This window comes from Pelmatolapia mariae, linkage group LG23 (assembly GCF_036321145.2).
Source record: "Pelmatolapia mariae isolate MD_Pm_ZW linkage group LG23, Pm_UMD_F_2, whole genome shotgun sequence".
NCBI lineage: Eukaryota > Metazoa > Chordata > Actinopteri > Cichliformes > Cichlidae > Pelmatolapia > Pelmatolapia mariae.
Genome location: NC_086246.1, coordinates 20,715,719 through 20,742,936, shown reverse-complemented (window position 1 = coordinate 20,742,936; position 27,218 = coordinate 20,715,719). Strand labels below are relative to the sequence as shown.

At 44.4% G+C, this 27,218-nt stretch overlaps 29 non-coding genes across 29 annotated transcripts; 14 read left to right on the top strand and 15 right to left on the bottom strand.

The window, feature by feature from the left end:
• Window positions 1-6,560: 6,560 nt before the first annotated feature.
• LOC134621683 (5S ribosomal RNA) lies at window positions 6,561-6,679 on the bottom strand. The gene has a single exon (XR_010092430.1). It is a non-coding gene; the product is annotated as a 5S ribosomal RNA (ribosomal RNA).
• A 357-nt stretch (window positions 6,680-7,036) lies between these two features.
• Window positions 7,037-7,155, top strand: LOC134621624 (5S ribosomal RNA). The gene has a single exon (XR_010092373.1). It is a non-coding gene; the product is annotated as a 5S ribosomal RNA (ribosomal RNA).
• Window positions 7,156-8,002: 847 nt separating this feature from the next.
• Window positions 8,003-8,121, bottom strand: LOC134621531 (5S ribosomal RNA). Its single transcript, XR_010092285.1, has one exon. It is a non-coding gene; the product is annotated as a 5S ribosomal RNA (ribosomal RNA).
• Window positions 8,122-8,478: 357 nt separating this feature from the next.
• On the top strand, window positions 8,479-8,597 carry LOC134622096 (5S ribosomal RNA). The gene has a single exon (XR_010092801.1). It is a non-coding gene; the product is annotated as a 5S ribosomal RNA (ribosomal RNA).
• An 848-nt stretch (window positions 8,598-9,445) lies between these two features.
• LOC134621698 (5S ribosomal RNA) lies at window positions 9,446-9,564 on the bottom strand. The gene has a single exon (XR_010092444.1). It is a non-coding gene; the product is annotated as a 5S ribosomal RNA (ribosomal RNA).
• A 357-nt stretch (window positions 9,565-9,921) lies between these two features.
• LOC134622161 (5S ribosomal RNA) lies at window positions 9,922-10,040 on the top strand. The gene has a single exon (XR_010092863.1). It is a non-coding gene; the product is annotated as a 5S ribosomal RNA (ribosomal RNA).
• An 841-nt stretch (window positions 10,041-10,881) lies between these two features.
• LOC134621603 (5S ribosomal RNA) lies at window positions 10,882-11,000 on the bottom strand. The gene has a single exon (XR_010092354.1). It is a non-coding gene; the product is annotated as a 5S ribosomal RNA (ribosomal RNA).
• Window positions 11,001-11,357: 357 nt separating this feature from the next.
• Window positions 11,358-11,476, top strand: LOC134621650 (5S ribosomal RNA). Its single transcript, XR_010092399.1, has one exon. It is a non-coding gene; the product is annotated as a 5S ribosomal RNA (ribosomal RNA).
• Window positions 11,477-12,324: 848 nt separating this feature from the next.
• LOC134621517 (5S ribosomal RNA) lies at window positions 12,325-12,443 on the bottom strand. Its single transcript, XR_010092272.1, has one exon. It is a non-coding gene; the product is annotated as a 5S ribosomal RNA (ribosomal RNA).
• A 357-nt stretch (window positions 12,444-12,800) lies between these two features.
• On the top strand, window positions 12,801-12,919 carry LOC134622102 (5S ribosomal RNA). The gene has a single exon (XR_010092806.1). It is a non-coding gene; the product is annotated as a 5S ribosomal RNA (ribosomal RNA).
• Window positions 12,920-13,779: 860 nt separating this feature from the next.
• Window positions 13,780-13,898, bottom strand: LOC134621700 (5S ribosomal RNA). Its single transcript, XR_010092446.1, has one exon. It is a non-coding gene; the product is annotated as a 5S ribosomal RNA (ribosomal RNA).
• A 357-nt stretch (window positions 13,899-14,255) lies between these two features.
• On the top strand, window positions 14,256-14,374 carry LOC134622095 (5S ribosomal RNA). Its single transcript, XR_010092800.1, has one exon. It is a non-coding gene; the product is annotated as a 5S ribosomal RNA (ribosomal RNA).
• An 848-nt stretch (window positions 14,375-15,222) lies between these two features.
• Window positions 15,223-15,341, bottom strand: LOC134621555 (5S ribosomal RNA). Its single transcript, XR_010092308.1, has one exon. It is a non-coding gene; the product is annotated as a 5S ribosomal RNA (ribosomal RNA).
• A 357-nt stretch (window positions 15,342-15,698) lies between these two features.
• Window positions 15,699-15,817, top strand: LOC134622101 (5S ribosomal RNA). Its single transcript, XR_010092805.1, has one exon. It is a non-coding gene; the product is annotated as a 5S ribosomal RNA (ribosomal RNA).
• An 841-nt stretch (window positions 15,818-16,658) lies between these two features.
• LOC134621776 (5S ribosomal RNA) lies at window positions 16,659-16,782 on the bottom strand. The gene has a single exon (XR_010092518.1). It is a non-coding gene; the product is annotated as a 5S ribosomal RNA (ribosomal RNA).
• A 357-nt stretch (window positions 16,783-17,139) lies between these two features.
• Window positions 17,140-17,258, top strand: LOC134622160 (5S ribosomal RNA). Its single transcript, XR_010092862.1, has one exon. It is a non-coding gene; the product is annotated as a 5S ribosomal RNA (ribosomal RNA).
• Window positions 17,259-18,106: 848 nt separating this feature from the next.
• Window positions 18,107-18,230, bottom strand: LOC134621774 (5S ribosomal RNA). Its single transcript, XR_010092517.1, has one exon. It is a non-coding gene; the product is annotated as a 5S ribosomal RNA (ribosomal RNA).
• A 357-nt stretch (window positions 18,231-18,587) lies between these two features.
• LOC134622094 (5S ribosomal RNA) lies at window positions 18,588-18,706 on the top strand. Its single transcript, XR_010092799.1, has one exon. It is a non-coding gene; the product is annotated as a 5S ribosomal RNA (ribosomal RNA).
• An 848-nt stretch (window positions 18,707-19,554) lies between these two features.
• LOC134621736 (5S ribosomal RNA) lies at window positions 19,555-19,673 on the bottom strand. The gene has a single exon (XR_010092480.1). It is a non-coding gene; the product is annotated as a 5S ribosomal RNA (ribosomal RNA).
• Window positions 19,674-20,030: 357 nt separating this feature from the next.
• On the top strand, window positions 20,031-20,149 carry LOC134622159 (5S ribosomal RNA). Its single transcript, XR_010092861.1, has one exon. It is a non-coding gene; the product is annotated as a 5S ribosomal RNA (ribosomal RNA).
• An 848-nt stretch (window positions 20,150-20,997) lies between these two features.
• On the bottom strand, window positions 20,998-21,116 carry LOC134621735 (5S ribosomal RNA). The gene has a single exon (XR_010092479.1). It is a non-coding gene; the product is annotated as a 5S ribosomal RNA (ribosomal RNA).
• A 357-nt stretch (window positions 21,117-21,473) lies between these two features.
• Window positions 21,474-21,592, top strand: LOC134622158 (5S ribosomal RNA). The gene has a single exon (XR_010092860.1). It is a non-coding gene; the product is annotated as a 5S ribosomal RNA (ribosomal RNA).
• Window positions 21,593-22,440: 848 nt separating this feature from the next.
• LOC134621773 (5S ribosomal RNA) lies at window positions 22,441-22,564 on the bottom strand. Its single transcript, XR_010092516.1, has one exon. It is a non-coding gene; the product is annotated as a 5S ribosomal RNA (ribosomal RNA).
• A 357-nt stretch (window positions 22,565-22,921) lies between these two features.
• On the top strand, window positions 22,922-23,040 carry LOC134622157 (5S ribosomal RNA). The gene has a single exon (XR_010092859.1). It is a non-coding gene; the product is annotated as a 5S ribosomal RNA (ribosomal RNA).
• Window positions 23,041-23,888: 848 nt separating this feature from the next.
• On the bottom strand, window positions 23,889-24,012 carry LOC134621772 (5S ribosomal RNA). Its single transcript, XR_010092515.1, has one exon. It is a non-coding gene; the product is annotated as a 5S ribosomal RNA (ribosomal RNA).
• A 357-nt stretch (window positions 24,013-24,369) lies between these two features.
• On the top strand, window positions 24,370-24,488 carry LOC134621608 (5S ribosomal RNA). Its single transcript, XR_010092359.1, has one exon. It is a non-coding gene; the product is annotated as a 5S ribosomal RNA (ribosomal RNA).
• Window positions 24,489-25,336: 848 nt separating this feature from the next.
• On the bottom strand, window positions 25,337-25,460 carry LOC134621771 (5S ribosomal RNA). Its single transcript, XR_010092514.1, has one exon. It is a non-coding gene; the product is annotated as a 5S ribosomal RNA (ribosomal RNA).
• A 357-nt stretch (window positions 25,461-25,817) lies between these two features.
• On the top strand, window positions 25,818-25,936 carry LOC134622091 (5S ribosomal RNA). The gene has a single exon (XR_010092797.1). It is a non-coding gene; the product is annotated as a 5S ribosomal RNA (ribosomal RNA).
• An 848-nt stretch (window positions 25,937-26,784) lies between these two features.
• Window positions 26,785-26,903, bottom strand: LOC134621731 (5S ribosomal RNA). Its single transcript, XR_010092475.1, has one exon. It is a non-coding gene; the product is annotated as a 5S ribosomal RNA (ribosomal RNA).
• Between the last annotated feature and the right edge of the window lie 315 nt (window positions 26,904-27,218).

Below are 27,218 nucleotides of genomic sequence, written 5' to 3'. Positions count from 1 at the left end.
CCCACTGCTGTTCTGCATAGGCCTGAACCCCCTCAGTGAGATCATTAACAAGACTGGCTACGGATACAGACTACGAAACGGAGCGGTTGTCAGCCACCTCCTGTACATGGATGACATCAAGCTGTATGCCAAGAGTGAACGAGACATCGATTCACTGATACACACTACCAGGATATACAGCAATGACATCGGGATGTCATTCGGGCTGGAGAAGTGTAGTCGGATGATAACAAAGAGAGGGAAGGTAGTCAGAACTGAGGGGATCGAGCTACCAGAAGGCAACATTGCAGACATAGAGGACAGTTACAAGTACCTGGGGATCCCGCAGGTGAATGGGAACCATGAAGAGGCAGCTAGGAAAGCTGCAACCACCAAGTACCTGTAGAGGGTCAGGCAAGTCCTGAGGAGTCAGCTGAACGGTAAGAACAAGATCCGGGCCATCAACACCTACGCCCTGCCCGTGATCAGGTACCCTGCTGGGGTAATAGGCTGGCCAAAGGAGGAGATAGAAGCCACTGACATAAAGACAAGAAAGCTCCTGACCATGCATGGAGGGTTTCACCCCAAGTCCAGCACCCTGAGGCTGTACGCTAAGCGGAAGGAAGGGGGCCGGGGACTGGTGAGTGTCAGCACCACAGTCCAGGATGAGACAACGAACATCCAAGAATACATTGGGAAGATGGCCCCAACTGACCAAGTGCTCAGTGAATACCTCAGGCAGCAGAAACCCAAGAAAGAGGAGGGAGACGAGGAACCATCATGGAAGGACAGGCCCCTGCACGGTATGTACCACCAGCAGAGAGAGGAGGTGGCTGATATCCAGAAATCCTACCAGTGGCTGGACAAAGCTGGACTGAAAGACAGCACAGAGGCACTAATCATGGCAGCACAAGAACAAGCTCTGAGTACAAGATCCATAGAGGCTGGGGTCTATCACACCAGGCAAGACCCCAGGTGCAGGCTGTGTAAAGATGCCCCTGAGACAATCCAGCACATAACAGCAGGGTGCAAGATGCTAGCAGGCAGGGCATACATGGAACGCCATAACCAAGTGGCCGGCGTAGTATACAGAAACATCTGTGCCGAATATGGCCTGGAAGTTCCGAGGTCAAAATGGGAGACGCCCCCAAGGGTGGTGGAGAATGACCGAGCTAAGATCCTGTGGGACTTCTAGATACAGACGGACAAAATGGTGGTGGCTAACCAACCGGACATAGTGGTGGTAGACAAACAGAAGAAGACGGCCGTAGTGATCGATGTAGCGGTTCTGAATGACAGCAACATCAGAAAGAAGGAACACGAGAAGCTGGAGAAATACCAAGGGCTCAGAGAAGAGCTCGAGAGGATGTGGAGGGTGAAGGTAACGGTGGTCCCCGTGGTAATCGGAGCACTAGGTGCGGTGACTCCCAAGCTAGGCGAGTGGCTCCAGCAGATCCCGGGAACAACATCGGAGATCTCTGTCCAGAAGAGCGCAGTCCTAGGAACAGTTAAGATACTGCGCAGGACCCTCAAGCTCCCAGGCCTCTGGTAGAGGACCCGAGCTTGAAGGATAAACCGCCCGCAGGGGCGAGATGGGTGTTTTATATATGTATTATTTTTTTTTTTTATATATATATATATATATATATATATATATATATATATATAAAAATAAATAATACATATATAATACACACACACAAATTTTGGAAAACCACCGACAGAATACAAAGAGACCTGTAATTGCGTGTGTGATCACCTAATCCATCCCACACTTGATGGACTAATTAATTAATTAATTAATACTTTCATATGTCTTTAAACATGCATTATCTAAATAAACAATATTCTTTGAGTGAATTTGATCAATTTTGTTACTACTGTAATGATTTCAGTCAGAGTTGCCTGCTGTATGGTGAACATGATGGCAGACAGGTGATTTCATTAAATGGGAAAGGCAAGCTAAAAAACTGCATCTGCATGGTGTTGTGGTCACAGTCATCATATGTACATGATATATTCTAAACACAAACAGCGAAGTATGAAATCTTCACAGGCACGTTAAACTAGTGACGTAGGTATAGATGCAAATGATTACTTGAGGTGGTGCTACTCAAATGTATAAGAGTCGAAGTGCAGAGCCATGCATTATTTGCTCCTCTCTGACAGAAGTGAACCTGCTCAGGCAGACGTGACCTCTGCTCATTTCAACTCCTCATTTGGTAAGAATTTTTTATTTATGCATTTAAATCATTGTACAGGCACAAGCTTACACAGCGCTCTCTGCCGCCACACTTTTCAGGTCACATTCACTATCCAGACGGTTTGCGTCTTGATTTTTTATATTTTTAAAATGTTGAAATTTCAAAATAAAAGCTGTTTGAAAATGCTGCCAAAAATCACGTGACACATAAGGTCACAACACTGAGGACAGATCTGTGATAAGTGGGTGTTATAAAGTTGAAAATGTGCATCTGCAAAAGTTTCAAAGCATGTTATCCTGTTTGTTAGTAGAACAAGTTATAGTATCAACATTAACCAGAGTTAGTTGTAGTTGATTTTTGTTTGTATCCACATCTCATGCGCTGTGTAGCATTCCTTTAATACTGAACAGGTATATTGAATAGCTTAATAGCTTCTATTACCAGTATATTTAGGATCATTCATTGGCTTTAAATTGAGGGTTTATATCTGCAGACATGAAAAAGGTTCCACTGATCCTCCACTCCAGTTATAAACAACTGAAAACTTTGACCAATTTGACTTTAGTGCGTGTTCAATTTTAGTCTGCTTAAGACAAGAAGAAAAAAAAAAGAAAAAACCTCATCATCTCCCATATATGAACTGAGCCATATGACATAACCTTGATTGTTGATTTCTTTACATTTATGTATAGTTACAAATATACATATATGATTTTTACATTATATATAAGAACTCAAAGCAACCAACCTGAACTTTCAGAGAATTCTGTTCACTAAAGAGCTTCACCAACCGCTGTCTCATTCAGCTGACTCCTGTCAGACACCACAGGTGCTCAAGCCAGGCAATCACTCTTCAGCTCATTTTAAAACGAGGAACAGGTGAGACACCTCTACTCATTTTTAACTGAAGTGTTGGTGAAGATCATCGGTTTTAAATGTGTGATGGAATTTTGTTTTAATGTGCAAGCATGTTTAAATGGTAAAATGATTGAGAAACCAACAAAAAATACTGATTTACTTACATTACTTACTCTCACTAATAATTTATGTGTGTGTGTGTGTGTGTGTGTGTGTGTGTGTGTGTGTGTGTGTGTGTGTGTTGCGTGCATTTTGTTTTTGTTTATCTTATTACAGAAGTACGATGAAGATCTCAATTTTCCTGCTGGTGGTGCTCTCTGCCACTCTGCTCTGCGGTGACTCCGAGGCCAATGGAGATGTTACGAAATTCAAAAACCAGCACATATTTCCACAAGTACTTTGCGATGAATTAATTGAATTCAGGAAAATCAGAGATGACAATAACCACTGTAAGAGAGCGAATACCTTCATCTTTGATATGTTTGACAACGTTAAAAAAATCTGTGATGCAAAAAATCTTGTTGATTACCAAGTTTATGAAAGCCCTGACCTGTAGGCTGACTGCAGGAAAATACGGCTGTCCTTGTAGGTACAAAGAGGTCTGGCTGAAAAAAGAAGATTGAAATCATGTACGACACACATGGTCAGCCTGTACAATTTAAAAAGTTTGTTTGATCTGAGCGCTGATGTGTACTCGCTACGATCTTTATACATCATGTCATGATGTTGCTTTGGATTCCTTTCTTAAAAAATCATTACGTTTGATGAAATATAAATGGTAATTTGAATGTGGAATGTGGAAACATGCTAGACCTGACTTTCTTGTCTCACTTGCATTCAGTATATATTTGACGTTTTTGCATTATTTTCTCCATGACTGTGTTTAATCTTGCAGCACAGTCATTGTTTGCCTGTCAGCACTTGTTAAATAAACTAAAGATAACTAAGTTGCTGCTCCAGTGAATTTTATTATACTGAAAGCGAAGCACTTGTGAAACCACGTAAAGCTTTAAAATCTTAAAGTAAGAGCTTTATGTACATTGCCTGGATGAAGACTTTGGTTAAACAGAGCTAGCAAGAGTTGGTTATGAGACTTTCAGGCCAACTTCCAGAAAATATATTGAATCATCATTAGCAGAAAATCAAGGTTTAGATTCATCATCATTATAATGCTCTGCTGAAACAATCATAGAAGTGATCATTCTATTTCATGTCTTGATGCATGCTCAGTCATCCAGGTAAGAAAATCGCAAAAAGTTGATTCTTTTCATCTGGACTTAGTGTTTTCAGTGGGAGAAACATTTTGTCACTCATCCAAGTGTCTTCTTCAGTCTCAGCTGACTGCAGGTTTCCCCAACTTTTTAAACAGTACATTTGCAAAATAACTGAAACTAGCCCACTGAATGAACAATGGGTTGTTATGCAGTTCCTTGATCATTAATGTGCAAATTGTCATGACCATTGATCAACAATCACCGATCAAAGCCAATTCATCAAAGACCAGTGAGGAATTTTTTTTTTCTTCAAAACCTTCGCAGTTTTCTTCTGAGGTAGGTGTTAAATACCTGCAGAAGCATACAACATCCGTAACAGCAAATACTTTTTCAAATACTTAATTATTTGTAGACAGGATCTGCCAGGATCTGTGTTACTGTTCATTACCAGAAACACAAGAAATTACCAGGATTTCCTCTGATTACTCTGAGAAAACGCAACTAGCCTAGCTATTTGATATATAGTGGTCCCTCATTTATAGCACGAGTTACGTTCTAAAAGTAACCCACAAATGAGGGAATTCGGGAAGTAGCCATCTTTATTTTTTACAATTATTATAGATGTTTTAAGGCTGTAAAATGCCTCACTACACACTTTATACACTTTTCTCAGACAGGCATGGACGTTTTCACACTTTTCTCTCTTGTTTAAACACTCTCAAAGTTCAAACCTTCAAAGAAAAATCAATCCAGTATTATCCAGAAAGAAACCAAAGATCAAACCTTGTTTTCAGGTCCGGAACATGGGAATACAGCAGCAAGGAGAGAATTCAGCATTAATGAATCAATGGTACGGAAGCAGAGGAAGCAAGAAGAATGAGTTGAGTAAAGTTTGACTTATCTGACTGTTTTGTTTCGCTAATGCGCCTTCTACCTTCCTTTAGCATGTCCAGAAGTCCAACTTTTTGTGTGATGGTTAGCATCTTCCTCTGTCTTTTGGGTGCTACTCCAGGTGCCTTTGACTGTGCAAAACTGTTTCGTCGACATTGGTGTGTTTGTTGGGGAGAAAACTTCCAAATATACAGTACAGCACTTCAGAGTCTAACTGAAGATTTGACGATTGAAGATTTATGTAAATTTGACAAACTGAACGCATTCTGTACTGTACATGAGACACGGCACGAGATTGATTGACAATGGTCTACAGCCGATCAGGCAGCAGAACACAATGCACTGTAAAACAAAAACAAAAATAAAACATGCAAAATTGCACCAAAAAAAATCAGCGAAACAGAGAGGCAGCAAAAGGTGAACCTCGATTTAGCGGTCACATCGAGAATAGATGTGTAGCGTACCTGATAGGAAGTAGACTGCAATTTCACCTCTGTATGCCACCACAATTGATTTTAAATCAATTAATCAAGATGTGATTGAAGTACAGACTTTCAGCTTTAATTTAAGAGATTCAACAAATTTTTTCCCACCTGATGTGGAATTTCTCCAGTAAAAAGTCAAACCATGTCTGCTCACTCTGGATTAGACATGATGACCTGCAGGTTCATCATCTGGATTCATCCCATGCAGATATTGGGGTAGGCTGAGGTAAGTTGACCTACCGTTTCCTGAAGCTGTGTCCACTGAGTGAGCAGCAGCGCATTCTGCTGTTTGTGGTATTCCAAAGGGGGGCGCCGATCCAAGTACTGACGAGGTCAGATCCTGTTTAGCTTCCGAAATCAGACGTGTTCAGGGTGGTTCTTATTGGCTGCTGCCTGCATTCGGGAAGATTGATTTGCATCAATGTGATACCCTGACCAGGGAACATGATATCATGGAGTTTCTAACATGGAGCAAGGTGAAGGTGATGCTACTATCCAGGACCGCCCCTGCTTAACTTCAGAGGTCAGATGAGTTCAGGCGTGGTATGGCCATAAGTCAGAAACGTCCTCAATGACAGGGTTCATGTAGATACTGTAACCCATTTATTGTGATTTAAAAAACAATTTAGAGTGAAGGATATTGATTGGTTTCTATTTTTTTTAATACCTGCACATGACAGCACAGCTGTAATGCATACTCAATGCTGCAAACTTCACGTCATAAACATTTGTGAGTGTGTGCACAAAAACATCTACAGGTGCTCTGTGCATGTACAGTGATATTGATATAACGCTTGAAGATTTTGACATTACTACATCAGTGGAAGAGCTCTTTGCGCAAGACTAACCATCCTATTAGAAAATGAGCTAAAAGAGTGCCTCAGATTCGTTTCAATATTTAAACTGTCATTTGCGTGTTGAAGTGCAAAAGCTTACAGCACCCGGTATTCCCAGGCGGTCACCCATCCAAGTACTGACCAGGCCCGGCCTTGCTTGGCTGCCGAGATCAGACGAGATCGGGCGTGTTCAGGGCGGTATGGCCGTAAGCGAGGGAACGCTTCAGAAACAGCCTTTTTATATATGCTGTGATGACACAGTCATGCTTACGTTTCCATGTTCTGTATATAAGCTGAATTCTCCAAACCGCAAAAATGTTGGACTTCCAAATGGTCCTAACACACTGTGTGCTCGCTGTCACTTTAACACTGTGCTGTGAGAACCTAACATGTGTTATTATCGTGATGTTACTGCGGGAAAAGCATTTTTGCAGCTCAATGTTGAAGCTGCAGTTAACAACAAAGGTTTGCATGTTCTCGCTGTAACACATGAAGTTTAGCACAATACTATAGTTTAAACGGTGTGCCATTTGCAGCCTATAAAAGGTCTTTTATAGGGGGCTTCCCTCGCTTACGGCCATACCACCCTGAACGCGCCCGATCTCGTCTGATCTCGGAAGCTAAGCAGGGTCGGGCCTGGTCAGTACTTGGATGGGAGACCGCCTGGGAATACCAGGTGCTGTAAGCTTTTGCACTTCAACACACAAACGGCAGAGGGCGCTGCTGCTCACTCAGTGGAGGCAGCTTCAGGAAAAGCTTCGTGACAACGCTCCTGATTGCCTTTCGCTTTTGTGTAAAACAAAAAAACAACAAGAACGAAATATTTAGGAAATGCACAAACTTATTTATTCCGTAAATGCAGAAAATGTCTATGGCTAGTCCGTCTGGGCTCAGTAGTGAGGAACTTGTTAACCTTGTAGTGTGCAGCAGGCACAGTGTCCACCTGACACCCATGAGCAACGAGTTTTAATTCTTATTGGCTGCTGGCTGCGGTCCCGAAGAATACTGCGTAAATGCGCATCAATGTGATACCCTGAGCAGGGAACACGATATCATGGAGTTTCTAACATGGAGCAAGGTGAAGGTGATGCTACTATCCAGGACAGCCCCTGCTTAGCTTCAGAGGTCAGATGAGTTCAGGCGTGGGATGGCCGTAAGTGAGAGGCTTCCTTGACAACGGGGTTCATGTAGATACTGTAACCCATTTTGTTGTGATTTAAAAAACAATTTAGAGTGAAGGATATTGATTGGTTTCTATTTTTTTAATACCTGCACATGACAGCACAGCTGTAATGCATACTCAATGCTGCAAACTTCACGTCATAAACATTTGTGAGTGTGTGCACAAAAACATCTACAGGTGCTCTGTGCATGTACAGTGATATTGATATAACGCTTGAAGATTTTGACATTACTACATCAGTGGAAGAGCTCTGTGCGCAAGACTCACTAACCATCCTATTAGAAAATGAGCTAAAAGAGTGCCTCAGATTCGTTTCAATATTTAAACTGTCATTTGCGTGTTGAAGTGCAAAAGCTTACAGCACCCGGTATTCCCAGGCGGTCACCCATCCAAGTACTGACCAGGCCCGGCCCTGCTTGGCTGCCGAGATCAAACGAGATCGGGCGTGTTCAGGGCGGTATGGCCGTAAGCGAGGGAATGCTTCAGAAACAGCCTTTTTATACATGCTGTGATGACACAGTCATGCTTACGTTTTCATGTTCTGTATATAAGCTGAATTCTCCAAACCACAAAAATGTTGGACTTCCAAATGGTCCTAACACACTGTGTGCTCGCTGTCACTTTAACACTGTGCTGTGAGAACCTAACATGTGTTATTATCGTGATGTTACTGCGGGAAAAGCATTTTTGCAGCTCAATGTTGAAGCTGCAGTTAACAACAAAGGTTTGCATGTTCTCGCTGTAACACATGAAGTTTAGCACAATACTATAGTTTAAACGGTGTGACATTTGCAGCCTATAAAAGGTCTTTTATAGCGGGCTTCCCTTGCTTACGGCCATACCACCCTGAACACGCCCGATCTCGTCTGATCTCGGAAGCTAAGCAGGGTCGGGCCTGGTCAGTACTTGGATGGGAGACCGCCTGGGAATACCAGGTGCTGTAAGCTTTTGCACTTCAACACACAAACGGCAGAGGGCGCTGCTGCTCACTCAGTGGAGGCAGCTTCAGGAAAGGCTTCGTGACAACGCTCCTGATTGCCTTTCGCTTTTGTGTAAAACAAAAAAACAACAAGAACGAAATATTTAGGAAATGCACAAACTTATTTATTCCGTAAATGCAGAAAATGTCTATGGCTAGTCCGTCTGGGCTCAGTAGTGAGGAACTTGTTAACCTTGTAGTGTGCAGCAGGCACAGTGTCCACCTGACACCCATGAGCAACGAGTTTTAATTCTTATTGGCTGCTGACTGCGGTCCCGAAGAATACTGCGTAAATGCGCATCAATGTGATACCCTGAGCAGGGAACACGATATCATGGAGTTTCTAACATGGAGCAAGGTGAAGGTGATGCTACTATCCAGGACAGCCCCTGCTTAGCTTCAGAGGTCAGATGAGGTCAGGCGTGGTATGGCCGTAAGTGAGAGGCTTCCTCGACAACGGGGTTCATGTAGATACTGTAACCCATTTTGTTGTGATTTAAAAAACAATTTAGAGTGAAGGATATTGATTGGTTTCTATTTTTTTTAATACCTGCACATGACAGCACAGCTGTAATGCATACTCAGTGCTGCAAACTTCACGTCATAAACATTTGTGAGTGTGTGCACAAAAACATCTACAGGTGCTCTGTGCATGTACAGTGATATTGATATAACGCTTGAAGATTTTGACATTACTACATCAGTGGAAGAGCTCTTTGCGCAAGACTCACTAACCATCCTATTAGAAAATGAGCTAAAAGAGTGCCTCAGATTCGTTTCAATATTTAAACTGTCATTTGCGTGTTGAAGTGCAAAAGCTTACAGCACCCGGTATTCCCAGGCGGTCACCCATCCAAGTACTGACCAGGCCCGGCCCTGCTTGGTTGCCGAGATCAGACGAGATCGGGCGTGTTCAGGGCGGTATGGCCGTAAGCGAGGGAACGCTTCAGAAACAGCCTTTTTATACATGCTGTGATGACACAGTCATGCTTACGTTTTCATGTTCTGTATATAAGCTGAATTCTCCAAACCGCAAAAATGTTGGACTTCCAAATGGTCCTAACACACTGTGTGCTCGCTGTCACTTTAACACTGTGCTGTGAGAACCTAACATGTGTTATTATCGTGATGTTACTGCGGGAAAAGCATTTTTGCAGCTCAATGTTGAAGCTGCAGTTAACAACAAAGGTTTGCATGTTCTCGCTGTAACACATGAAGTTTAGCACAATACTATAGTTTAAACGGTGTGACATTTGCAGCCTATAAAAGGTCTTTTATAGCGGGCTTCACTCGCTTACGGCCATACCACCCTGAACACGCCCGATCTCGTCTGATCTCGGAAGCTAAGCAGGGTCGGGCCTGGTCAGTACTTGGATGGGAGACCGCCTGGGAATACCAAGTGCTGTAAGCTTTTGCACTTCAACACACAAACGGCAGAGGGCGCTGCTGCTCACTCAGTGGAGGCAGCTTCAGGAAAGGCTTCGTGACAACGCTCCTGATTGCCTTTCGCTTTTGTGTAAAACAAAAAAACAACAAGAACGAAATATTTAGGAAATGCACAAACTTATTTATTCCGTAAATGCAGAAAATGTCTATGGCTAGTCCGTCTGGGCTCAGTAGTGAGGAACTTGTTAACCTTGTAGTGTGCAGCAGGCACAGTGTCCACCTGACACCCATGAGCAACGAGTTTTAATTCTTATTGGCTGCGGTCCCGAAGAACACTGCGTAAATGCGCATCAATGTGATACCCTGAGCAGGGAACACGATATCATGGAGTTTCTAACATGGAGCAAGGTGAAGGTGATGCTACTATCCAGGACAGCCCCTGCTTAGCTTCAGAGGTCAGATGAGCTCAGGCGTGGTATGGCCGTAAGTGAGAGGCTTCCTCGACAACGGGGTTCATGTAGATACTGTAACCCATTTTGTTGTGATTTAAAAAACAATTTAGAGTGAAGGATATTGATTGGTTTCTATTTTTTTTAATACCTGCACATGACAGCACAGCTGTAATGCATACTCAATGCTGCAAACTTCACGTCATAAACATTTGTGAGTGTGTGCACAAAAACATCTACAGGTGCTCTGTGCATGTACAGTGATATTGATATAACGCTTGAAGATTTTGACATTACTACATGAGTGGGAGAGCTCTTTGCGCAAGACTCACTAACCATCCTATTAGAAAATGAGCTAAAAGAGTGCCTCAGATTCGTTTCAATATTTAAACTGTCATTTGCGTGTTGAAGTGCAAAAGCTTACAGCACCCGGTATTCCCAGGCGGTCACCCATCCAAGTACTGACCAGGCCCGGCCCTGCTTGGCTGCCGAGATCAGACGAGATCGGGCGTGTTCAGGGCGGTATGGCCGTAAACGAGGGAACGCTTCAGAAACAGCCTTTTTATACATGCTGTGATGACACAGTCATGCTTACGTTTTCATGTTCTGTATACAAGCTGAATTCTCCAAACCGCAAAAATGTTGGACTTCCAAATGGTCCCGACACACTGTGTGCTCGCTGTCACTTTAACACTGTGCTGTGAGAACCTAACATGTGTTATTATCGTGATGTTACTGCGGGAAAAGCATTTTTGCAGCTCAATGTTGAAGCTGCAGTTAACAACAAAGGTTTGCATGTTCTCGCTGTAACACATGAAGTTTAGCACAATACTATAGTTTAAACGGTGTGACATTTGCAGCCTATAAAAGGTCTTTTATAGCGGGCTTCCCTCGCTTACGGCCATACCACCCTGAACACGCCTGATCTCGTTTGATCTCGGAAGCTAAGCAGCGTCGGGCCTGGTCAGTACTTGGATGGGAGACCGCCTGGGAATACCAGGTGCTGTAAGCTTTTGCACTTCAACACACAAACGGCAGAGGGCGCTGCTGCTCACTCAGTGGAGGCAGCTTCAGGAAAGGCTTCGTGACAACGCTCCTGATTGCCTTTCGCTTTTGTGTAAAACAAAAAAACAACAAGAACGAAATATTTAGGAAATGCACAAACTTATTTATTCCGTAAATGCAGAAAATGTCTATGGCTAGTCCGTCTGGGCTCAGTAGTGAGGAACTTGTTAACCTTGTAGTGTGCAGCAGGCACAGTGTCCACCTGACACCCATGAGCAACGAGTTTTAATTCTTATTGGCTGCTGGCTGCGGTCCCGAAGAATACTGCGTAAATGCGCATCAATGTGATACCCTGAGGAGGGACCACGATATCATGGAGTTTCTAACATGGAGCAAGGTGAAGGTGATGCTACTATCCAGGACAGCCCCTGCTTAGCTTCAGAGGTCAGATGAGCTCAGGCGTGGTATGGCCGTAAGTGAGAGGCTTCCTCGACAACGGGGTTCATGTAGATACTGTAACCCATTTTGTTGTGATTTAAAAAACAATTTAGAGTGAAGGATATTGATTGGTTTCTATTTTTTTTAATACCTGCACATGACAGCACAGCTGTAATGCATACTCAATGCTGCAAACTTCACGTCATAAACATTTGTGAGTGTGTGCACAAAAACATCTACAGGTGCTCTGTGCATGTACAGTGATATTGATATAACGCTTGAAGATTTTGACATTACTACATCAGTGGGAGAGCTCTTTGCGCAAGACTCACTAACCATCCTATTAGAAAATGAGCTAAAAGAGTGCCTCAGATTCGTTTCAATATTTAAACTGTCATTTGCGTGTTGAAGTGCAAAAGCTTACAGCACCCGGTATTCCCAGGCGGTCACCCATCCAAGTACTGACCAGGCCCGGCCCTGCTTGGCTGCCGAGATCAGACGAGATCGGGCGTGTTCAGGGCGGTATGGCCGTAAGCGAGGGAACGCTTCAGAAACAGCCTTTTTATACATGCTGTGATGACACAGTCATGCTTACGTTTTCATGTTCTGTATACAAGCTGAATTCTCCAAACCGCAAAAATGTTGGACTTCCAAATGGTCCTAACACACTGTGTGCTCGCTGTCACTTTAACACTGTGCTGTGAGAACCTAACATGTGTTATTATCGTGATGTTACTGCGGGAAAAGCATTTTTGCAGCTCAATGTTGAAGCTGCAGTTAACAACAAAGGTTTGCATGTTCTCGCTGTAACACATGAAGTTTAGCACAATACTATAGTTTAAACGCTGTGACATTTGCAGCCTATAAAAGGTCTTTTATAGCGGGCTTCACTCGCTTACGGCCATACCACCCTGGACACGCCCGATCACGTCTGATCTCGGAAGCTAAGCAGGGTCGGGCCTGGTCAGTACTTGGATGGGAGACCGCCTGGGAATACCAGGTGCTGTAAGCTTTTGCACTTCAACACACAAACGGCAGAGGGCGCTGCTGCTCACTCAGTGGAGGCAGCTTCAGGAAAGGCTTCAGGAAAGGCTTCGTGACAACGCTCCTGATTGCCTTTCGCTTTTGTGTAAAACAAAAAAACAACAAGAACGAAATATTTAGGAAATGCACAAACTTATTTATTCCGTAAATGCAGAAAATGTCTATGGCTAGTCCGTCTGGGCTCAGTAGTGAGGAACTTGTTAACCTTGTAGTGTGCAGCAGGCACAGTGTCCACCTGACACCCATGAGCAACGAGTTTTAATTCTTATTGGCTGCTGGCTGCGGTCCCGAAGAATACTGCGTAAATGCGCATCAATGTGATACCCTGAGCAGGGAACACGATATCATGGAGTTTCTAACATGGAGCAAGGTGAAGGTGATGCTACTATCCAGGACAGCCCCTGCTTAGCTTCAGAGGTCAGATGAGCTCAGGCGTGGTATGGCCGTAAGTGAGAGGCTTCCTCGACAACGGGGTTCATGTAGATACTGTAACCCATTTTGTTGTGATTTAAAAAACAATTTAGAGTGAAGGATATTGATTGGTTTCTATTTTTTTTAATACCTGCACATGACAGCACAGCTGTAATGCATACTCAATGCTGCAAACTTCACGTCATAAACATTTGTGAGTGTGTGCACAAAAACATCTACAGGTGCTCTGTGCATGTACAGTGATATTGATATAACGCTTGAAGATTTTGACATTACTACATCAGTGGGAGAGCTCTTTGCGCAAGACTCACTAACCATCCTATTAGAAAATGAGCTAAAAGAGTGCCTCAGATTCGTTTCAATATTTAAACTGTCATTTGCGTGTTGAAGTGCAAAAGCTTACAGCACCCGGTATTCCCAGGCGGTCACCCATCCAAGTACTGACCAGGCCCGGGCCTGCTTGGCTGCCGAGATCAGACGAGATCGGGCGTGTTCAGGGCGGTATGGCCGTAAGCGAGGGAACGCTTCAGAAACAGCCTTTTTATACATGCTGTGATGACACAGTCATGCTTACGTTTTCATGTTCTGTATACAAGCTGAATTCTCCAAACCGCAAAAATGTTGGACTTCCAAATGGTCCTAACACACTGTGTGCTCGCTGTCACTTTAACACTGTGCTGTGAGAACCTAACATGTGTTATTATCGTGATGTTACTGCGGGAAAAGCATTTTTGCAGCTCAATGTTGAAGCTGCAGTTAACAACAAAGGTTTGCATGTTCTCGCTGTAACACATGAAGTTTAGCACAATACTATAGTTTAAACGCTGTGACATTTGCAGCCTATAAAAGGTCTTTTATAGCGGGCTTCACTGGCTTACGGCCATACCACCCTGAACACGCCCGATCTCGTCTGATCTCGGAAGCTAAGCAGGGTCGGGCCTGGTCAGTACTTGGATGGGAGACCGCCTGGGAATACCAGGTGCTGTAAGCTTTTGCACTTCAACACACAAACGGCAGAGGGCGCTGCTGCTCACTCAGTGGAGGCAGCTTCAGGAAAGGCTTCGTGACAACGCTCCTGATTGCCTTTCGCTTTTGTGTAAAACAAAAAAACAACAAGAACGAAATATTTAGGAAATGCACAAACTTATTTATTCCGTAAATGCAGAAAATGTCTATGGCTAGTCCGTCTGGGCTCAGTAGTGAGGAACTTGTTAACCTTGTAGTGTGCAGCAGGCACAGTGTCCACCTGACACCCATGAGCAACGAGTTTTAATTCTTATTGGCTGCTGGCTGCGGTCCCGAAGAATACTGCGTAAATGCGCATCAATGTGATACCCTGAGGAGGGACCACGATATCATGGAGTTTCTAACATGGAGCAAGGTGAAGGTGATGCTACTATCCAGGACAGCCCCTGCTTAGCTTCAGAGGTCAGATGAGCTCAGGCGTGGTATGGCCGTAAGTGAGAGGCTTCCTCGACAACGGGGTTCATGTAGATACTGTAACCCATTTTGTTGTGATTTAAAAAACAATTTAGAGTGAAGGATATTGATTGGTTTCTATTTTTTTTAATACCTGCACATGACAGCACAGCTGTAATGCATACTCAATGCTGCAAACTTCACGTCATAAACATTTGTGAGTGTGTGCACAAAAACATCTACAGGTGCTCTGTGCATGTACAGTGATATTGATATAACGCTTGAAGATTTTGACATTACTACATCAGTGGGAGAGCTCTTTGCGCAAGACTCACTAACCATCCTATTAGAAAATGAGCTAAAAGAGTGCCTCAGATTCGTTTCAATATTTAAACTGTCATTTGCGTGTTGAAGTGCAAAAGCTTACAGCACCCGGTATTCCCAGGCGGTCACCCATCCAAGTACTGACCAGGCCCGGCCCTGCTTGGCTGCCGAGATCAGACGAGATCGGGGGTGTTCAGGGCGGTATGGCCGTAAGCGAGGGAACGCTTCAGAAACAGCCTTTTTATACATGCTGTGATGACACAGTCATGCTTACGTTTTCATGTTCTGTATACAAGCTGAATTCTCCAAACCGCAAAAATGTTGGACTTCCAAATGGTCCTAACACACTGTGTGCTCGCTGTCACTTTAACACTGTGCTGTGAGAACCTAACATGTGTTATTATCGTGATGTTACTGCGGGAAAAGCATTTTTGCAGCTCAATGTTGAAGCTGCAGTTAACAACAAAGGTTTGCATGTTCTCGCTGTAACACATGAAGTTTAGCACAATACTATAGTTTAAACGCTGTGACATTTGCAGCCTATAAAAGGTCTTTTATAGCGGGCTTCACTCGCTTACGGCCATACCACCCTGGACACGCCCGATCACGTCTGATCTCGGAAGCTAAGCAGGGTCGGGCCTGGTCAGTACTTGGATGGGAGACCGCCTGGGAATACCAGGTGCTGTAAGCTTTTGCACTTCAACACACAAACGGCAGAGGGCGCTGCTGCTCACTCAGTGGAGGCAGCTTCAGGAAAGGCTTCGTGACAACGCTCCTGATTGCCTTTCGCTTTTGTGTAAAACAAAAAAACAACAAGAACGAAATATTTAGGAAATGCACAAACTTATTTATTCCGTAAATGCAGAAAATGTCTATGGCTAGTCCGTCTGGGCTCAGTAGTGAGGAACTTGTTAACCTTGTAGTGTGCAGCAGGCACAGTGTCCACCTGACACCCATGAGCAACGAGTTTTAATTCTTATTGGCTGCGGTCCCGAAGAACACTGCGTAAATGCGCATCAATGTGATACCCTGAGCAGGGAACACGATATCATGGAGTTTCTAACATGGAGCAAGGTGAAGGTGATGCTACTATCCAGGACAGCCCCTGCTTAGCTTCAGAGGTCAGATGAGCTCAGGCGTGGTATGGCCGTAAGTGAGAGGCTTCCTCGACAACGGGGTTCATGTAGATACTGTAACCCATTTTGTTGTGATTTAAAAAACAATTTAGAGTGAAGGATATTGATTGGTTTCTATTTTTTTTAATACCTGCACATGACAGCACAGCTGTAATGCATACTCAATGCTGCAAACTTCACGTCATAAACATTTGTGAGTGTGTGCACAAAAACATCTACAGGTGCTCTGTGCATGTACAGTGATATTGATATAACGCTTGAAGATTTTGACATTACTACATCAGTGGGAGAGCTCTTTGCGCAAGACTCACTAACCATCCTATTAGAAAATGAGCTAAAAGAGTGCCTCAGATTCGTTTCAATATTTAAACTGTCATTTGCGTGTTGAAGTGCAAAAGCTTACAGCACCCGGTATTCCCAGGCGGTCACCCATCCAAGTACTGACCAGGCCCGGCCCTGCCCTGCTTGGCTGCCGAGATCAGACGAGATCGGGCGTGTTCAGGGCGGTATGGCCGTAAGCGAGGGAACGCTTCAGAAACAGCCTTTTTATACATGCTGTGATGACACAGTCATGCTTACGTTTTCATGTTCTGTATACAAGCTGAATTCTCCAAACCGCAAAAATGTTGGACTTCCAAATGGTCCTAACACACTGTGTGCTCGCTGTCACTTTAACACTGTGCTGTGAGAACCTAACATGTGTTATTATCGTGATGTTACTGCGGGAAAAGCATTTTTGCAGCTCAATGTTGAAGCTGCAGTTAACAACAAAGGTTTGCATGTTCTCGCTGTAACACATGAAGTTTAGCACAATACTATAGTTTAAACGCTGTGACATTTGCAGCCTATAAAAGGTCTTTTATAGCGGGCTTCACTCGCTTACGGCCATACCACCCTGAACACGCCCGATCTCGTCTGATCTCGGAAACTAAGCAGGGTCGGGCCTGGTCAGTACTTGGATGGGAGACCGCCTGGGAATACCAGGTGCTGTAAGCTTTTGCACTTCAACACACAAACGGCAGAGGGCGCTGCTGCTCACTCAGTGGAGGCAGCTTCAGGAAAGGCTTCGTGACAACGCTCCTGATTGCCTTTCGCTTTTGTGTAAAACAAAAAAACAACAAGAACGAAATATTTAGGAAATGCACAAACTTATTTATTCCGTAAATGCAGAAAATGTCTATGGCTAGTCCGTCTGGGCTCAGTAGTGAGGAACTTGTTAACCTTGTAGTGTGCAGCAGGCACAGTGTCCACCTGACACCCATGAGCAACGAGTTTTAATTCTTATTGGCTGCTGGCTGCGGTCCCGAAGAATACTGCGTAAATGCGCATCAATGTGATACCCTGAGGAGGGAACACGATATCATGGAGTTTCTAACATGGAGCAAGGTGAAGGTGATGCTACTATCCAGGACAGCCCCTGCTTAGCTTCAGAGGTCAGATGAGCTCAGGCGTGGTATGGCCGTAAGTGAGAGGCTTCCTCGACAACGGGGTTCATGTAGATACTGTAACCCATTTTGTTGTGATTTAAAAAACAATTTAGAGTGAAGGATATTGATTGGTTTCTATTTTTTTTAATACCTGCACATGACAGCACAGCTGTAATGCATACTCAATGCTGCAAACTTCACGTCATAAACATTTGTGAGTGTGTGCACAAAAACATCTACAGGTGCTCTGTGCATGTACAGTGATATTGATATAATGCTTGAAGATTTTGACATTACTACATCAGTGGGAGAGCTCTTTGCGCAAGACTCACTAACCATCCTATTAGAAAATGAGCTAAAAGAGTGCCTCAGATTCGTTTCAATATTTAAACTGTCATTTGCGTGTTGAAGTGCAAAAGCTTACAGCACCCGGTATTCCCAGGCGGTCACCCATCCAAGTACTGACCAGGCCCGGCCCTGCCCTGCTTGGCTGCCGAGATCAGACGAGATCGGGCGTGTTCAGGGCGGTATGGCCGTAAGCGAGGGAACGCTTCAGAAACAGCCTTTTTATACATGCTGTGATGACACAGTCATGCTTACGTTTTCATGTTCTGTATACAAGCTGAATTCTCCAAACCGCAAAAATGTTGGACTTCCAAATGGTCCTAACACACTGTGTGCTCGCTGTCACTTTAACACTGTGCTGTGAGAACCTAACATGTGTTATTATCGTGATGTTACTGCGGGAAAAGCATTTTTGCAGCTCAATGTTGAAGCTGCAGTTAACAACAAAGGTTTGCATGTTCTCGCTGTAACACATGAAGTTTAGCACAATACTATAGTTTAAACGCTGTGACATTTGCAGCCTATAAAAGGTCTTTTATAGCGGGCTTCACTGGCTTACGGCCATACCACCCTGAACACGCCCGATCTCGTCTGATCTCGGAAGCTAAGCAGGGTCGGGCCTGGTCAGTACTTGGATGGGAGACCGCCTGGGAATACCAGGTGCTGTAAGCTTTTGCACTTCAACACACAAACGGCAGAGGGCGCTGCTGCTCACTCAGTGGAGGCAGCTTCAGGAAAGGCTTCGTGACAACGCTCCTGATTGCCTTTCGCTTTTGTGTAAAACAAAAAAACAACAAGAACGAAATATTTAGGAAATGCACAAACTTATTTATTCCGTAAATGCAGAAAATGTCTATGGCTAGTCCGTCTGGGCTCAGTAGTGAGGAACTTGTTAACCTTGTAGTGTGCAGCAGGCACAGTGTCCACCTGACACCCATGAGCAACGAGTTTTAATTCTTATTGGCTGCTGGCTGCGGTCCCGAAGAATACTGCGTAAATGCGCATCAATGTGATACCCTGAGGAGGGACCACGATATCATGGAGTTTCTAACATGGAGCAAGGTGAAGGTGATGCTACTATCCAGGACAGCCCCTGCTTAGCTTCAGAGGTCAGATGAGCTCAGGCGTGGTATGGCCGTAAGTGAGAGGCTTCCTCGACAACGGGGTTCATGTAGATACTGTAACCCATTTTGTTGTGATTTAAAAAACAATTTAGAGTGAAGGATATTGATTGGTTTCTATTTTTTTTAATACCTGCACATGACAGCACAGCTGTAATGCATACTCAATGCTGCAAACTTCACGTCATAAACATTTGTGAGTGTGTGCACAAAAACATCTACAGGTGCTCTGTGCATGTACAGTGATATTGATATAACGCTTGAAGATTTTGACATTACTACATCAGTGGGAGAGCTCTTTGCGCAAGACTCACTAACCATCCTATTAGAAAATGAGCTAAAAGAGTGCCTCAGATTCGTTTCAATATTTAAACTGTCATTTGCGTGTTGAAGTGCAAAAGCTTACAGCACCCGGTATTCCCAGGCGGTCACCCATCCAAGTACTGACCAGGCCCGCGCCTGCTTGGCTGCCGAGATCAGACGAGATCGGGCGTGTTCAGGGCGGTATGGCCGTAAGCGAGGGAATGCTTCAGAAACAGCCTTTTTATACATGCTGTGATGACACAGTCATGCTTACGTTTTCATGTTCTGTATACAAGCTGAATTCTCCAAACCGCAAAAATGTTGGACTTCCAAATGGTCCTAACACACTGTGTGCTCGCTGTCACTTTAACACTGTGCTGTGAGAACCTAACATGTGTTATTATCGTGATGTTACTGCGGGAAAAGCATTTTTGCAGCTCAATGTTGAAGCTGCAGTTAACAACAAAGGTTTGCATGTTCTCGCTGTAACACATGAAGTTTAGCACAATACTATAGTTTAAACGCTGTGACATTTGCAGCCTATAAAAGGTCTTTTATAGCGGGCTTCACTCGCTTACGGCCATACCACCCTGAACACGCCCGATCTCGTCTGATCTCGGAAACTAAGCAGGGTCGGGCCTGGTCAGTACTTGGATGGGAGACCGCCTGGGAATACCAGGTGCTGTAAGCTTTTGCACTTCAACACACAAACGGCAGAGGGCGCTGCTGCTCACTCAGTGGAGGCAGCTTCAGGAAAGGCTTCGTGACAACGCTCCTGATTGCCTTTCGCTTTTGTGTAAAACAAAAAAACAACAAGAACGAAATATTTAGGAAATGCACAAACTTATTTATTCCGTAAATGCAGAAAATGTCTATGGCTAGTCCGTCTGGGCTCAGTAGTGAGGAACTTGTTAACCTTGTAGTGTGCAGCAGGCACAGTGTCCACCTGACACCCATGAGCAACGAGTTTTAATTCTTATTGGCTGCTGGCCGCGGTCCCGAAGAATACTGCGTAAATGCGCATCAATGTGATACCCTGAGGAGGGAACACGATATCATGGAGTTTCTAACATGGAGCAAGGTGAAGGTGATGCTACTATCCAGGACAGCCCCTGCTTAGCTTCAGAGGTCAGATGAGCTCAGGCGTGGTATGGCCGTAAGTGAGAGGCTTCCTCGACAACGGGGTTCATGTAGATACTGTAACCCATTTTGTTGTGATTTAAAAAACAATTTAGAGTGAAGGATATTGATTGGTTTCTATTTTTTTTAATACCTGCACATGACAGCACAGCTGTAATGCATACTCAATGCTGCAAACTTCACGTCATAAACATTTGTGAGTGTGTGCACAAAAACATCTACAGGTGCTCTGTGCATGTACAGTGATATTGATATAACGCTTGAAGATTTTGACATTACTACATCAGTGGGAGAGCTCTTTGCGCAAGACTCACTAACCATCCTATTAGAAAATGAGCTAAAAGAGTGCCTCAGATTCGTTTCAATATTTAAACTGTCATTTGCGTGTTGAAGTGCAAAAGCTTACAGCACCCGGTATTCCCAGGCGGTCACCCATCCAAGTACTGACCAGGCCCGCGCCTGCTTGGCTGCCGAGATCAGACGAGATCGGGCGTGTTCAGGGCGGTATGGCCGTAAGCGAGGGAACGCTTCAGAAACAGCCTTTTTATACATGCTGTGATGACACAGTCATGCTTACGTTTTCATGTTCTGTATACAAGCTGAATTCTCCAAACCGCAAAAATGTTGGACTTCCAAATGGTCCTAACACACTGTGTGCTCGCTGTCACTTTAACACTGTGCTGTGAGAACCTAACATGTGTTATTATCGTGATGTTACTGCGGGAAAAGCATTTTTGCAGCTCAATGTTGAAGCTGCAGTTAACAACAAAGGTTTGCATGTTCTCGCTGTAACACATGAAGTTTAGCACAATACTATAGTTTAAACGCTGTGACATTTGCAGCCTATAAAAGGTCTTTTATAGCGGGCTTCACTCGCTTACGGCCATACCACCCTGAACACGCCCGATCTCGTCTGATCTCGGAAACTAAGCAGGGTCGGGCCTGGTCAGTACTTGGATGGGAGACCGCCTGGGAATACCAGGTGCTGTAAGCTTTTGCACTTCAACACACAAACGGCAGAGGGCGCTGCTGCTCACTCAGTGGAGGCAGCTTCAGGAAAGGCTTCGTGACAACGCTCCTGATTGCCTTTCGCTTTTGTGTAAAACAAAAAAACAACAAGAACGAAATATTTAGGAAATGCACAAACTTATTTATTCCGTAAATGCAGAAAATGTCTATGGCTAGTCCGTCTGGGCTCAGTAGTGAGGAACTTGTTAACCTTGTAGTGTGCAGCAGGCACAGTGTCCACCTGACACCCATGAGCAACGAGTTTTAATTCTTATTGGCTGCTGGCCGCGGTCCCGAAGAATACTGCGTAAATGCGCATCAATGTGATACCCTGAGGAGGGAACACGATATCATGGAGTTTCTAACATGGAGCAAGGTGAAGGTGATGCTACTATCCAGGACAGCCCCTGCTTAGCTTCAGAGGTCAGATGAGCTCAGGCGTGGTATGGCCGTAAGTGAGAGGCTTCCTCGACAACGGGGTTCATGTAGATACTGTAACCCATTTTGTTGTGATTTAAAAAACAATTTAGAGTGAAGGATATTGATTGGTTTCTATTTTTTTTAATACCTGCACATGACAGCACAGCTGTAATGCATACTCAATGCTGCAAACTTCACGTCATAAACATTTGTGAGTGTGTGCACAAAAACATCTACAGGTGCTCTGTGCATGTACAGTGATATTGATATAATGCTTGAAGATTTTGACATTACTACATCAGTGGGAGAGCTCTTTGCGCAAGACTCACTAACCATCCTATTAGAAAATGAGCTAAAAGAGTGCCTCAGATTCGTTTCAATATTTAAACTGTCATTTGCGTGTTGAAGTGCAAAAGCTTACAGCACCCGGTATTCCCAGGCGGTCACCCATCCAAGTACTGACCAGGCCCGGCCCTGCCCTGCTTGGCTGCCGAGATCAGACGAGATCGGGCGTGTTCAGGGCGGTATGGCCGTAAGCGAGGGAACGCTTCAGAAACAGCCTTTTTATACATGCTGTGATGACACAGTCATGCTTACGTTTTCATGTTCTGTATACAAGCTGAATTCTCCAAACCGCAAAAATGTTGGACTTCCAAATGGTCCTAACACACTGTGTGCTCGCTGTCACTTTAACACTGTGCTGTGAGAACCTAACATGTGTTATTATCGTGATGTTACTGCGGGAAAAGCATTTTTGCAGCTCAATGTTGAAGCTGCAGTTAACAACAAAGGTTTGCATGTTCTCGCTGTAACACATGAAGTTTAGCACAATACTATAGTTTAAACGCTGTGACATTTGCAGCCTATAAAAGGTCTTTTATAGCGGGCTTCACTCGCTTACGGCCATACCACCCTGAACACGCCCGATCTCGTCTGATCTCGGAAACTAAGCAGGGTCGGGCCTGGTCAGTACTTGGATGGGAGACCGCCTGGGAATACCAGGTGCTGTAAGCTTTTGCACTTCAACACACAAACGGCAGAGGGCGCTGCTGCTCACTCAGTGGAGGCAGCTTCAGGAAAGGCTTCGTGACAACGCTCCTGATTGCCTTTCGCTTTTGTGTAAAACAAAAAAACAACAAGAACGAAATATTTAGGAAATGCACAAACTTATTTATTCCGTAAATGCAGAAAATGTCTATGGCTAGTCCGTCTGGGCTCAGTAGTGAGGAACTTGTTAACCTTGTAGTGTGCAGCAGGCACAGTGTCCACCTGACACCCATGAGCAACGAGTTTTAATTCTTATTGGCTGCTGGCCGCGGTCCCGAAGAATACTGCGTAAATGCGCATCAATGTGATACCCTGAGGAGGGAACACGATATCATGGAGTTTCTAACATGGAGCAAGGTGAAGGTGATGCTACTATCCAGGACAGCCCCTGCTTAGCTTCAGAGGTCAGATGAGCTCAGGCGTGGTATGGCCGTAAGTGAGAGGCTTCCTCGACAACGGGGTTCATGTAGATACTGTAACCCATTTTGTTGTGATTTAAAAAACAATTTAGAGTGAAGGATATTGATTGGTTTCTATTTTTTTTAATACCTGCACATGACAGCACAGCTGTAATGCATACTCAATGCTGCAAACTTCACGTCATAAACATTTGTGAGTGTGTGCACAAAAACATCTACAGGTGCTCTGTGCATGTACAGTGATATTGATATAATGCTTGAAGATTTTGACATTACTACATCAGTGGGAGAGCTCTTTGCGCAAGACTCACTAACCATCCTATTAGAAAATGAGCTAAAAGAGTGCCTCAGATTCGTTTCAATATTTAAACTGTCATTTGCGTGTTGAAGTGCAAAAGCTTACAGCACCCGGTATTCCCAGGCGGTCACCCATCCAAGTACTGACCAGGCCCGGCCCTGCCCTGCTTGGCTGCCGAGATCAGACGAGATCGGGCGTGTTCAGGGCGGTATGGCCGTAAGCGAGGGAACGCTTCAGAAACAGCCTTTTTATACATGCTGTGATGACACAGTCATGCTTACGTTTTCATGTTCTGTATACAAGCTGAATTCTCCAAACCGCAAAAATGTTGGACTTCCAAATGGTCCTAACACACTGTGTGCTCGCTGTCACTTTAACACTGTGCTGTGAGAACCTAACATGTGTTATTATCGTGATGTTACTGCGGGAAAAGCATTTTTGCAGCTCAATGTTGAAGCTGCAGTTAACAACAAAGGTTTGCATGTTCTCGCTGTAACACATGAAGTTTAGCACAATACTATAGTTTAAACGCTGTGACATTTGCAGCCTATAAAAGGTCTTTTATAGCGGGCTTCACTCGCTTACGGCCATACCACCCTGAACACGCCCGATCTCGTCTGATCTCGGAAACTAAGTAGGGTCGGGCCTGGTCAGTACTTGGATGGGAGACCGCCTGGGAATACCAGGTGCTGTAAGCTTTTGCACTTCAACACACAAACGGCAGAGGGCGCTGCTGCTCACTCAGTGGAGGCAGCTTCAGGAAAGGCTTCGTGACAACGCTCCTGATTGCCTTTCGCTTTTGTGTAAAACAAAAAAACAACAAGAACGAAATATTTAGGAAATGCACAAACTTATTTATTCCGTAAATGCAGAAAATGTCTATGGCTAGTCCGTCTGGGCTCAGTAGTGAGGAACTTGTTAACCTTGTAGTGTGCAGCAGGCACAGTGTCCACCTGACACCCATGAGCAACGAGTTTTAATTCTTATTGGCTGCTGGCTGCGGTCCCGAAGAATACTGCGTAAATGCGCATCAATGTGATACCCTGAGGAGGGAACACGATATCATGGAGTTTCTAACATGGAGCAAGGTGAAGGTGATGCTACTATCCAGGACAGCCCCTGCTTAGCTTCAGAGGTCAGATGAGCTCAGGCGTGGTATGGCCGTAAGTGAGAGGCTTCCTCGACAACGGGGTTCATGTAGATACTGTAACCCATTTTGTTGTGATTTAAAAAACAATTTAGAGTGAAGGATATTGATTGGTTTCTATTTTTTTTAATACCTGCACATGACAGCACAGCTGTAATGCATACTCAATGCTGCAAACTTCACGTCATAAACATTTGTGAGTGTGTGCACAAAAACATCTACAGGTGCTCTGTGCATGTACAGTGATATTGATATAATGCTTGAAGATTTTGACATTACTACATCAGTGGGAGAGCTCTTTGCGCAAGACTCACTAACCATCCTATTAGAAAATGAGCTAAAAGAGTGCCTCAGATTCGTTTCAATATTTAAACTGTCATTTGCGTGTTGAAGTGCAAAAGCTTACAGCACCCGGTATTCCCAGGCGGTCACCCATCCAAGTACTGACCAGGCCCGGCCCTGCCCTGCTTGGCTGCCGAGATCAGACGAGATCGGGCGTGTTCAGGGCGGTATGGCCGTAAGCGAGGGAACGCTTCAGAAACAGCCTTTTTATACATGCTGTGATGACACAGTCATGCTTACGTTTTCATGTTCTGTATACAAGCTGAATTCTCCAAACCGCAAAAATGTTGGACTTCCAAATGGTCCTAACACACTGTGTGCTCGCTGTCACTTTAACACTGTGCTGTGAGAACCTAACATGTGTTATTATCGTGATGTTACTGCGGGAAAAGCATTTTTGCAGCTCAATGTTGAAGCTGCAGTTAACAACAAAGGTTTGCATGTTCTCGCTGTAACACATGAAGTTTAGCACAATACTATAGTTTAAACGCTGTGACATTTGCAGCCTATAAAAGGTCTTTTATAGCGGGCTTCACTGGCTTACGGCCATACCACCCTGAACACGCCCGATCTCGTCTGATCTCGGAAGCTAAGCAGGGTCGGGCCTGGTCAGTACTTGGATGGGAGACCGCCTGGGAATACCAGGTGCTGTAAGCTTTTGCACTTCAACACACAAACGGCAGAGGGCGCTGCTGCTCACTCAGTGGAGGCAGCTTCAGGAAAGGCTTCGTGACAACGCTCCTGATTGCCTTTCGCTTTTGTGTAAAACAAAAAAACAACAAGAACGAAATATTTAGGAAATGCACAAACTTATTTATTCCGTAAATGCAGAAAATGTCTATGGCTAGTCCGTCTGGGCTCAGTAGTGAGGAACTTGTTAACCTTGTAGTGTGCAGCAGGCACAGTGTCCACCTGACACCCATGAGCAACGAGTTTTAATTCTTATTGGCTGCTGGCTGCGGTCCCGAAGAATACTGCGTAAATGCGCATCAATGTGATACCCTGAGGAGGGACCACGATATCATGGAGTTTCTAACATGGAGCAAGGTGAAGGTGATACTACTATCCAGGACAGCCCCTGCTTAGCTTCAGAGGTCAGATGAGCTCAGGCGTGGTATGGCCGTAAGTGAGAGGCTTCCTCGACAACGGGGTTCATGTCGATACTGTAACCCATTTTGTTGTGATTTAAAAAACAATTTAGAGTGAAGGATATTGATTGGTTTCTATTTTTTTTAATACCTGCACATGACAGCACAGCTGTAATGCATACTCAATGCTGCAAACTTCACGTCATAAACATTTGTGAGTGTGTGCACAAAAACATCTACAGGTGCTCTGTGCATGTACAGTGATATTGATATAACGCTTGAAGATTTTGACATTACTACATCAGTGGGAGAGCTCTTTGCGCAAGACTCACTAACCATCCTATTAGAAAATGAGCTAAAAGAGTGCCTCAGATTCGTTTCAATATTTAAACTGTCATTTGCGTGTTGAAGTGCAAAAGCTTACAGCACCCGGTATTCTCAGGCGGTCACCCATCCAAGTACTGACCAGGCCCGGGCCTGCTTGGCTGCCGAGATCAGACGAGATCGGGCGTGTTCAGGGCGGTATGGCCGTAAGCGAGGGAACGCTTCAGAAACAGCCTTTTTATACATGCTGTGATGACACAGTCATGCTTACGTTTTCATGTTCTGTATACAAGCTGAATTCTCCAAACCGCAAAAATGTTGGACTTCCAAATGGTCCTAACACACTGTGTGCTCGCTGTCACTTTAACACTGTGCTGTGAGAACCTAACATGTGTTATTATCGTGATGTTACTGCGGGAAAAGCATTTTTGCAGCTCAATGTTGAAGCTGCAGTTAACAACAAAGGTTTGCATGTTCTCGCTGTAACACATGAAGTTTAGCACAATACTATAGTTTAAACGCTGTGA